Raw genomic sequence first — 9,720 nt, 5'->3', positions numbered from 1 at the left:
CAAACATCCGGGTCGGTCCCGGTGGAACAAGGGGATAAGTAGTTCTCCTTTTCTTTGCTGTGCCTGTGGGGTCTAACAAGGCACCACAGTGTCTTGTTTCTTTGTAATGAGGTGGCGGAGGGGTGTATCTCGATCACCACCATTCCAGGGCCCACAAACTGTGACGGGAGCACAGCGCATCCCACCGCCCACCCCAACCCCAACGGGGGTGGGGGTGGGTGGGGGCAAAGCTGGTCATCCGTATGAAGTGTGACGGTGATAGCTCCCAGGACACGTCTTTTTACAGGAAACCCACAGGGACCGCGGATACGCAGAGATGACTGAGGCCGATGTAAATCCGAAGGCCTACCCCGTGGCAGATGCCCACCTCACCAAGAAACTCCTGGACGCTTGTTCAGCAGTCCTGTAACTACAAGCAGCTTCGGAAAGGAGCTCACGGAGCCACCAAAACCCTCCACGGAGGCATCCCTGAGTTCATCCTGATGGCTGGCTGTGGACGCCGAGCCCCTGGAGGTCATCCCGCACCTTCCGCTGCCTGCCGCGCTGCGCCGCATGAAGAGAAGAGAAGAACGTGCCCTACGTGTGTTCGTGCGCTCCAAGCAGGCCCTCGGGCGGGCCTGCGGGGTGTCCGGGTGTCCTAGTGTCATTTGCCAATAGGCTCCTGCCGTCTGCTTCGGTAACGTGACGTCGTTCCCCTTCCCCCCCCAAATCCCAACCCATGCCCCTGAGGGTGGCAGGGCAGCAGCCTACCAAAGAGATGTGCTGCAGAATTCGAGGCTACCTGGGTGAGTCAGACAGGCGGCAGCTGACGTAAGGAGTTGAGAAGTGGCTAGGGAAAAAAAAGAAAAGGAAAAGAAAGAAAGAAAGAAAGAAAGAAAGAAAGAAAGAAAGAAAGCAAGAAAGAAAGAAAGAAAGAAAGAAAGAAAGAAAGAAAGAAAGAGAGGGTCCACTGATGATGCCGGAATGAAGTCTGAGCAAGTCACGGAGACGTGACCGGAAGCTACAGCAGAGACCTCGGAATCAAGGAAACATGCTCTCTGGTGAATGGAGTCGTCTTTCACGGACGCTCGGTACCAGGTCTGAGAGGCCTTATGCCTGTTTCCTGCCAGAATCGGATCAGATGTATGTATCCTTTATCACATCAGACGGACAGTGCCAGCCTGTCATTCTGGTGAGCATCCTAATAAAGAAATATCTTCAAACTCCACCGCACCCCCCCTCCAAAAAATAAAGGAAACCAACAACCATGCATTGGCTCCAAAGGCGTAGATGTCGCCCCAGCCGCCCCCCCCCCGCCGCCCCTCCGCCCCGCCGCCCCGCGTCCTCTAAAAACTCAATCTATGTGTTCCCCACTCCCACTGTCAGGCTCCCGTGGTGGCCCAATGGCTCGGGTGATTTTTGCTCCTTACAGGGGGGCGGCGGGATGAGGAGGGGGGCGGCGATGGCGTTGGAGGCACCCGGGATGATGGCAGAGGAGTTGACCACTCCATCCACAGGAGTGTTGCAGAACCGGGGGGGGGGGTGAGGGGGCCGCGGGGGAGGCGGAGGCGCAGAGGCGGCAAGGCAGTCCCCACCCCCGCCAGGACTGAGACAGATTTAAAGGTTTTTATTTTATTCCTTTTTTTTTTTTTAATGATTTCTTTATTTACTCCTGAGAGACACAGAGAGAGGCAGACAGAGACACAGGCAGAGGGAGAAGCAGGCTCCCCGCAGGCAGGGAACCGGATGCGGGCACAGGACCCCAGGGTATCCCTTCCACCTCCCCAACCCCCCCCCCCTCGCATCACACCCTGAGAGGAAGGCAGCCGCCCAACCACTGAGCCACCCAGGTGTCCACCCGTCCCTCTTGTCCCTCTTTTCCTTTCTCTATCCGTCAACCTTCCAGCCTTCCGCCTCCAACGCCGCCTGTTCCTTCATGTCGGCTTCCTCCTGGAAAACAGGCCTTGTCCGTGGTTGCCTTTCAGCCCTCTGAGAGAGGTGGAGGCGCAGGCAGTGGGTTGGGCATCGGTTCTGGTGCTCGTGCGTGGGTGCGTGCGGACTTCGGATTTCTGGCGTCTGCCTGCCTGGCCTGCTTTCCCCGTCTTCTTCATGATTTGGACTCATGGGAAGTGTGTGTGTGTGGGGGCGGGGGGGAGTCGGGTCCTTATTTCTCTGGACCACCTCTTGGGTCCCATCCCACGAGGCATCTTTCTGATGGGGTGACCTGGAAGTCGGAACGTAGGGAATTTTATTTTCTTTCTTTCTTTCTTTCTTTCTTTCTTTCTTTCTTTCTTTCTTTCTTTCTTTCTTTCTTTCTTTCTTTCTTTCTTTCTTTCTTTCTTTCTTTCTTTCCTTCCTTTCTATTTTTACCGGATTTTGAGAGAGAGAGAGAGAGAGAGAGAGAGAAAGGGGCAGAGACCTAGGCAGAGGGAGAAGCAGGCTCCAATGCAAGGAGCTCGATGTGGGGCTGGATCCCCGGACCCTGTGAAAACGACGTGCCCCTAAGGCAGATGCTCCACACGGAGCCACCCAGGCGTCCCCGGTTCTGTATTATAAGGGAGACAGACAGGCAACGTGTGTTCAGAGGGACGGAAACAGAGCCCGTGTGCTGAGGTTTCTCGGAGCCCTTTGGACCTTTGGCCGGTGCGAAAGCCAAGGGAGCGGGGCCCAGAAACGTTCAAGGCTGAGAATTCCCTTGCTCAATATTCATTTCGCAGATGCCTGATTGCAAGTGGTATGGTATGGAATGGAATGGAATGGAATGGCATGGAATGGAATGGCATGGCATGGCATGGCATGGCATGGCATGGCAAACGTGTCTGTCTGTTTGGGTTAGTAGCAGGACCCAGAGAGCCGAAGGTCTCGACCTCAGGGACTTGAAGTTGCAAGTTGGATGCCAGAGATAGAGAGGTAGGCTCAGGCAGGCAGGGCCAGAAAGCTGGCTCGCCCGCCCGGGGAGTCCAGGTGTGAGGCATATGGGATCGCAGGGCAGCTGGGACACAGCCTGGTCCGGATCCACCCAGGTCCAGTAGCGTTTCCCGACTCAGGAAAACGTCGGGCGCCCAAGCGGGGCCTTCCTTAGGGATGTTTCGCTCCCCCTCCCCCTCCCCGGGACGGGGACATCTGCACCGCTAGGGGGCGCACCGGCCGCCGCCGGTGGCGGCAGCGTCTGCCGAACTACCCATGGCGCCCCGGTTCCGGTTCCGGTTCCAGCCCCCGGGAAGGGCGCACTTGGAAACGTCATCCGAGGCGTCCTGGAGCCTTCACCCCCAAAGATCCGGGACACCGGACGGCGGGCGTCGTTCCCGATCGGTTGTAGAAATGTCCGCAAGGGGATCCCTGGGTGGCTCAGCGGTTTAGCGCCTGCTTTTGGCCCAGAGCGCGATCCTGGAGTCCCGGGATCGAGTCCTACATCGGGGGTTCCTGCAGGGAGCCCGCTTCTCCCTCTGCCTGTGTCTCTGCCTGTGTGTGTGTGTGTGTGTGTGTGTGTGTATGTATGTCTCATGAATTGTGAATTAAAATTTAAAAAAAAGAGGAAGGAAAAAAGAAACAAACAAACCTGAAACACGTTTACGAACACACCCAGGTATCGGCAGGTTTCCTGAATCAGACAAAAGAGAAACACAAAAACTGAGGTGGGGGGAGGGGGGGAAGGAAGAAAAGGGCAAGGGGTGGAGGAGGAAAACACAACACCACCAAACAAAAAAAACCACCTTGGGTGTCTCATTGACTCACACTCTAGTATTTTACCTTCTGTTGGAAAGACAGACGCCAGGTATCCGGTGAACTGAACCCAATTTATCAATTAAGCTAGTTACACCTTCAAAGTTCCAGGTCACCAAAGATTTGGGAAGGTATTGTAAAAGTTTAACCTATAGACCTTTTTTCATCTTTTTCTTTCTTTCTTTCTTTCTTTCTTTCTTTCTTTCTTTCTTTCTTTCTTTCTTTCTTTCTTTCACCTGCTTGCTCGTAACAAGGAAAAGTACACGAGACAGACAAAATCGATCATTTGGAGTAGTTTCCGTGGACAAATCCTCAGAGGCACAACTTAACTAATCCGTTGAGTTCACAGCAAAAGTTGAGTACGCCCGTCCCTCGGGGCCTGGACCCTCGGGCAAACATCCGGGTCGGTCCCGGTGGAACAAGGGGATAAGTAGTTCTCCTTTTCTTTGCTGTGCCTGTGGGGTCTAACAAGGCACCACAGTGTCTTGTTTCTTTGTAATGAGGTGGCGGAGGGGTGTATCTCGATCACCACCATTCCAGGGCCCACAAACTGTGACGGGAGCACAGCGCATCCCACCGCCCACCCCAACCCCAACGGCGGCGGGGGTGGGGGTGGGTGGGGGCAAAGCTGGTCATCCGTATGAAGTGTGACGGTGATAGCTCCCAGGACACGTCTTTTTACAGGAAACCCACAGGGACCGCGGATACGCAGAGATGACTGAGGCCGATGTAAATCCGAAGGCCTACCCCGTGGCAGATGCCCACCTCACCAAGAAACTCCTGGACGCTTGTTCAGCAGTCCTGTAACTACAAGCAGCTTCGGAAAGGAGCTCACGGAGCCACCAAAACCCTCCACGGAGGCATCCCTGAGTTCATCCTGATGGCTGGCTGCAGACGCCGAGCCCCTGGAGGTCATCCCGCACCTTCCGCTGCCTGCCGCGCTGCGCCGCATGAAGAGAAGAGAAGAACGTGCCCTACGTGTGTTCGTGCGCTCCAAGAAGGCCCTCGGGCGGGCCTGCGGGGTGTCCGGGTGTCCTAGTGTCATTTGCCAATAGGCTCCTGCCGTCTGCTTCGGTAACGTGACGTCGTTCCCCTTCCCCCCCCAAATCCCAACCCATGCCCCTGAGGGTGGCAGGGCAGCAGCCTACCAAAGAGATGTGCTGCAGAATTCGAGGCTACCTGGGTGAGTCAGACAGGCGGCAGCTGACGTAAGGAGTTGAGAAGTGGCTAGGGAAAAAAAAGAAAAGGAAAAGAAAGAAAGAAAGAAAGAAAGAAAGAAAGAAAGAAAGCAAGAAAGAAAGAAAGAAAGAAAGAAAGAAAGAAAGAAAGAAAGAGAGGGTCCACTGATGATGCCGGAATGAAGTCTGAGCAAGTCACGGAGACGTGACCGGAAGCTACAGCAGAGACCTCGGAATCAAGGAAACATGCTCTCTGGTGAATGGAGTCGTCTTTCACGGACGCTCGGTACCAGGTCTGAGAGGCCTTATGCCTGTTTCCTGCCAGAATCGGATCAGATGTATGTATCCTTTATCACATCAGACGGACAGTGCCAGCCTGTCATTCTGGTGAGCATCCTAATAAAGAAATATCTTCAAACTCCACCGCACCCCCCCTCCAAAAAATAAAGGAAACCAACAACCATGCATTGGCTCCAAAGGCGTAGATGTCGCCCCAGCCGCCCCCCCCCGCCGCCCCTCCGCCCCGCCGCCCCGCGTCCTCTAAAAACTCAATCTATGTGTTCCCCACTCCCACTGTCAGGCTCCCGTGGTGGCCCAATGGCTCGGGTGATTTTTGCTCCTTACAGGGGGGCGGCGGGATGAGGAGGGGGGCGGCGATGGCGTTGGAGGCACCCGGGATGATGGCAGAGGAGTTGACCACTCCATCCACAGGAGTGTTGCAGAACCGGGGGGGGGGGGTGAGGGGGCCGCGGGGGAGGCGGAGGCGCAGAGGCGGCAAGGCAGTCCCCACCCCCGCCAGGACTGAGACAGATTTAAAGGTTTTTATTTTATTCCTTTTTTTTTTTTTAATGATTTCTTTATTTACTCCTGAGAGACACAGAGAGAGGCAGACAGAGACACAGGCAGAGGGAGAAGCAGGCTCCCCGCAGGCAGGGAACCGGATGCGGGCACAGGACCCCAGGGTATCCCTTCCACCTCCCCAACCCCCCCCCCCCTCGCATCACACCCTGAGAGGAAGGCAGCCGCCCAACCACTGAGCCACCCAGGTGTCCACCCGTCCCTCTTGTCCCTCTTTTCCTTTCTCTATCCGTCAACCTTCCAGCCTTCCGCCTCCAACGCCGCCTGTTCCTTCATGTCGGCTTCCTCCTGGAAAACAGGCCTTGTCCGTGGTTGCCTTTCAGCCCTCTGAGAGAGGTGGAGGCGCAGGCAGTGGGTTGGGCATCGGTTCTGGTGCTCGTGCGTGGGTGCGTGCGGACTTCGGATTTCTGGCGTCTGCCTGCCTGGCCTGCTTTCCCCGTCTTCTTCATGATTTGGACTCATGGGAAGTGTGTGTGTGTGGGGGCGGGGGGGAGTCGGGTCCTTATTTCTCTGGACCACCTCTTGGGTCCCATCCCACGAGGCATCTTTCTGATGGGGTGACCTGGAAGTCGGAACGTAGGGAATTTTATTTTCTTTCTTTCTTTCTTTCTTTCTTTCTTTCTTTCTTTCTTTCTTTCTTTCTTTCTTCTTTCTTTCTTTCTTTCTTTCTTTCTTTCTTTCTTTCTTTCTTTCTTTCCTTCCTTTCTATTTTTACCGGATTTTGAGAGAGAGAGAGAGAGAGAGAGAGAGAAAGGGGCAGAGACCTAGGCAGAGGGAGAAGCAGGCTCCAATGCAAGGAGCTCGATGTGGGGCTGGATCCCCGGACCCTGTGAAAACGACGTGCCCCTAAGGCAGATGCTCCACACGGAGCCACCCAGGCGTCCCCGGTTCTGTATTATAAGGGAGACAGACAGGCAACGTGTGTTCAGAGGGACGGAAACAGAGCCCGTGTGCTGAGGTTTCTCGGAGCCCTTTGGACCTTTGGCCGGTGCGAAAGCCAAGGGAGCGGGGCCCAGAAACGTTCAAGGCTGAGAATTCCCTTGCTCAATATTCATTTCGCAGATGCCTGATTGCAAGTGGTATGGTATGGAATGGAATGGAATGGAATGGCATGGAATGGAATGGCATGGCATGGCATGGCATGGCATGGCATGGCAAACGTGTCTGTCTGTTTGGGTTAGTAGCAGGACCCAGAGAGCCGAAGGTCTCGACCTCAGGGACTTGAAGTTGCAAGTTGGATGCCAGAGATAGAGAGGTAGGCTCAGGCAGGCAGGGCCAGAAAGCTGGCTCGCCCGCCCGGGGAGTCCAGGTGTGAGGCATATGGGATCGCAGGGCAGCTGGGACACAGCCTGGTCCGGATCCACCCAGGTCCAGTAGCGTTTCCCGACTCAGGAAAACGTCGGGCGCCCAAGCGGGGCCTTCCTTAGGGATGTTTCGCTCCCCCTCCCCCTCCCCGGGACGGGGACATCTGCACCGCTAGGGGGCGCACCGGCCGCCGCCGGTGGCGGCAGCGTCTGCCGAACTACCCATGCCGCCCCGGTTCCGGTTCCGGTTCCAGCCCCCGGGAAGGGCGCACTTGGAAACGTCATCCGAGGCGTCCTGGAGCCTTCACCCCCAAAGATCCGGGACACCGGACGGCGGGCGTCGTTCCCGATCGGTTGTAGAAATGTCCGCAAGGGGATCCCTGGGTGGCTCAGCGGTTTAGCGCCTGCTTTTGGCCCAGAGCGCGATCCTGGAGTCCCGGGATCGAGTCCTACATCGGGGGTTCCTGCAGGGAGCCCGCTTCTCCCTCTGCCTGTGTCTCTGCCTGTGTGTGTGTGTGTGTGTGTGTGTGTGTATGTATGTCTCATGAATTGTGAATTAAAATTTAAAAAAAAGAGGAAGGAAAAAAGAAACAAACAAACCTGAAACACGTTTACGAACACACCCAGGTATCGGCAGGTTTCCTGAATCAGACAAAAGAGAAACACAAAAACTGAGGTGGGGGGAGGGGGGGAAGGAAGAAAAGGGCAAGGGGTGGAGGAGGAAAACACAACACCACCAAACAAAAAAAACCACCTTGGGTGTCTCATTGACTCACACTCTAGTATTTTACCTTCTGTTGGAAAGACAGACGCCAGGTATCCGGTGAACTGAACCCAATTTATCAATTAAGCTAGTTACACCTTCAAAGTTCCAGGTCACCAAAGATTTGGGAAGGTATTGTAAAAGTTTAACCTATAGACCTTTTTTCATCTTTTTCTTTCTTTCTTTCTCTCTTTCTTTCTTTCTTTCTTTCTTTCTTTCTTTCTTTCTTTCTTTCTTTCTTTCTTTCTTTTACCTGCTTGCTCGTAACAAGGAAAAGTACACGAGACAGACAAAATCGATCATTTGGAGTAGTTTCCGTGGACAAATCCTCAGAGGCACAACTTAACTAATCCGTTGAGTTCACAGCAAAAGTTGAGTACGCCCGTCCCTCGGGGCCTGGACCCTCGGGCAAACATCCGGGTCGGTCCCGGTGGAACAAGGGGATAAGTAGTTCTCCTTTTCTTTGCTGTGCCTGTGGGGTCTAACAAGCACCACAGTGTCTTGTTTCTTTGTAATGAGGTGGCGGAGGGGTGTATCTCGATCACCACCATTCCAGGGCCCACAAACTGTGACGGGAGCACAGCGCATCCCACCGCCCACCCCAACCCCAACGGCGGCGGGGGTGGGGGTGGGTGGGGGCAAAGCTGGTCATCCGTATGAAGTGTGACGGTGATAGCTCCCAGGACACGTCTTTTTACAGGAAACCCACAGGGACCGCGGATACGCAGAGATGACTGAGGCCGATGTAAATCCGAAGGCCTACCCCGTGGCAGATGCCCACCTCACCAAGAAACTCCTGGACGCTTGTTCAGCAGTCCTGTAACTACAAGCAGCTTCGGAAAGGAGCTCACGGAGCCACCAAAACCCTCCACGGAGGCATCCCTGAGTTCATCCTGATGGCTGGCTGTGGACGCCGAGCCCCTGGAGGTCATCCCGCACCTTCCGCTGCCTGCCGCGCTGCGCCGCATGAAGAGAAGAGAAGAACGTGCCCTACGTGTGTTCGTGCGCTCCAAGAAGGCCCTCGGGCGGGCCTGCGGGGTGTCCGGGTGTCCTAGTGTCATTTGCCAATAGGCTCCTGCCGTCTGCTTCGGTAACGTGACGTCGTTCCCCTTCCCCCCCCAAATCCCAACCCATGCCCCTGAGGGTGGCAGGGCAGCAGCCTACCAAAGAGATGTGCTGCAGAATTCGAGGCTACCTGGGTGAGTCAGACAGGCGGCAGCTGACGTAAGGAGTTGAGAAGTGGCTAGGGAAAAAAAAGAAAAGGAAAAGAAAGAAAGAAAGAAAGAAAGAAAGAAAGAAAGAAAGCAAGAAAGAAAGAAAGAAAGAAAGAAAGAAAGAAAGAAAGAGAGGGTCCACTGATGATGCCGGAATGAAGTCTGAGCAAGTCACGGAGACGTGACCGGAAGCTACAGCAGAGACCTCGGAATCAAGGAAACATGCTCTCTGGTGAATGGAGTCGTCTTTCACGGACGCTCGGTACCAGGTCTGAGAGGCCTTATGCCTGTTTCCTGCCAGAATCGGATCAGATGTATGTATCCTTTATCACATCAGACGGACAGTGCCAGCCTGTCATTCTGGTGAGCATCCTAATAAAGAAATATCTTCAAACTCCACCGCACCCCCCCTCCAAAAAATAAAGGAAACCAACAACCATGCATTGGCTCCAAAGGCGTAGATGTCGCCCCAGCCGCCCCCCCCCGCCGCCCCTCCGCCCCGCCGCCCCGCGTCCTCTAAAAACTCAATCTATGTGTTCCCCACTCCCACTGTCAGGCTCCCGTGGTGGCCCAATGGCTCGGGTGATTTTTGCTCCTTACAGGGGGGCGGCGGGATGAGGAGGGGGGCGGCGATGGCGTTGGAGGCACCCGGGATGATGGCAGAGGAGTTGACCACTCCATCCACAGGAGTGTTGCAGAAC

Source organism: Vulpes vulpes, chromosome 4 (genome assembly GCF_048418805.1).
Source record: "Vulpes vulpes isolate BD-2025 chromosome 4, VulVul3, whole genome shotgun sequence".
NCBI lineage: Eukaryota > Metazoa > Chordata > Mammalia > Carnivora > Canidae > Vulpes > Vulpes vulpes.
Note: the sequence above shows the minus strand (reverse complement) of the source record.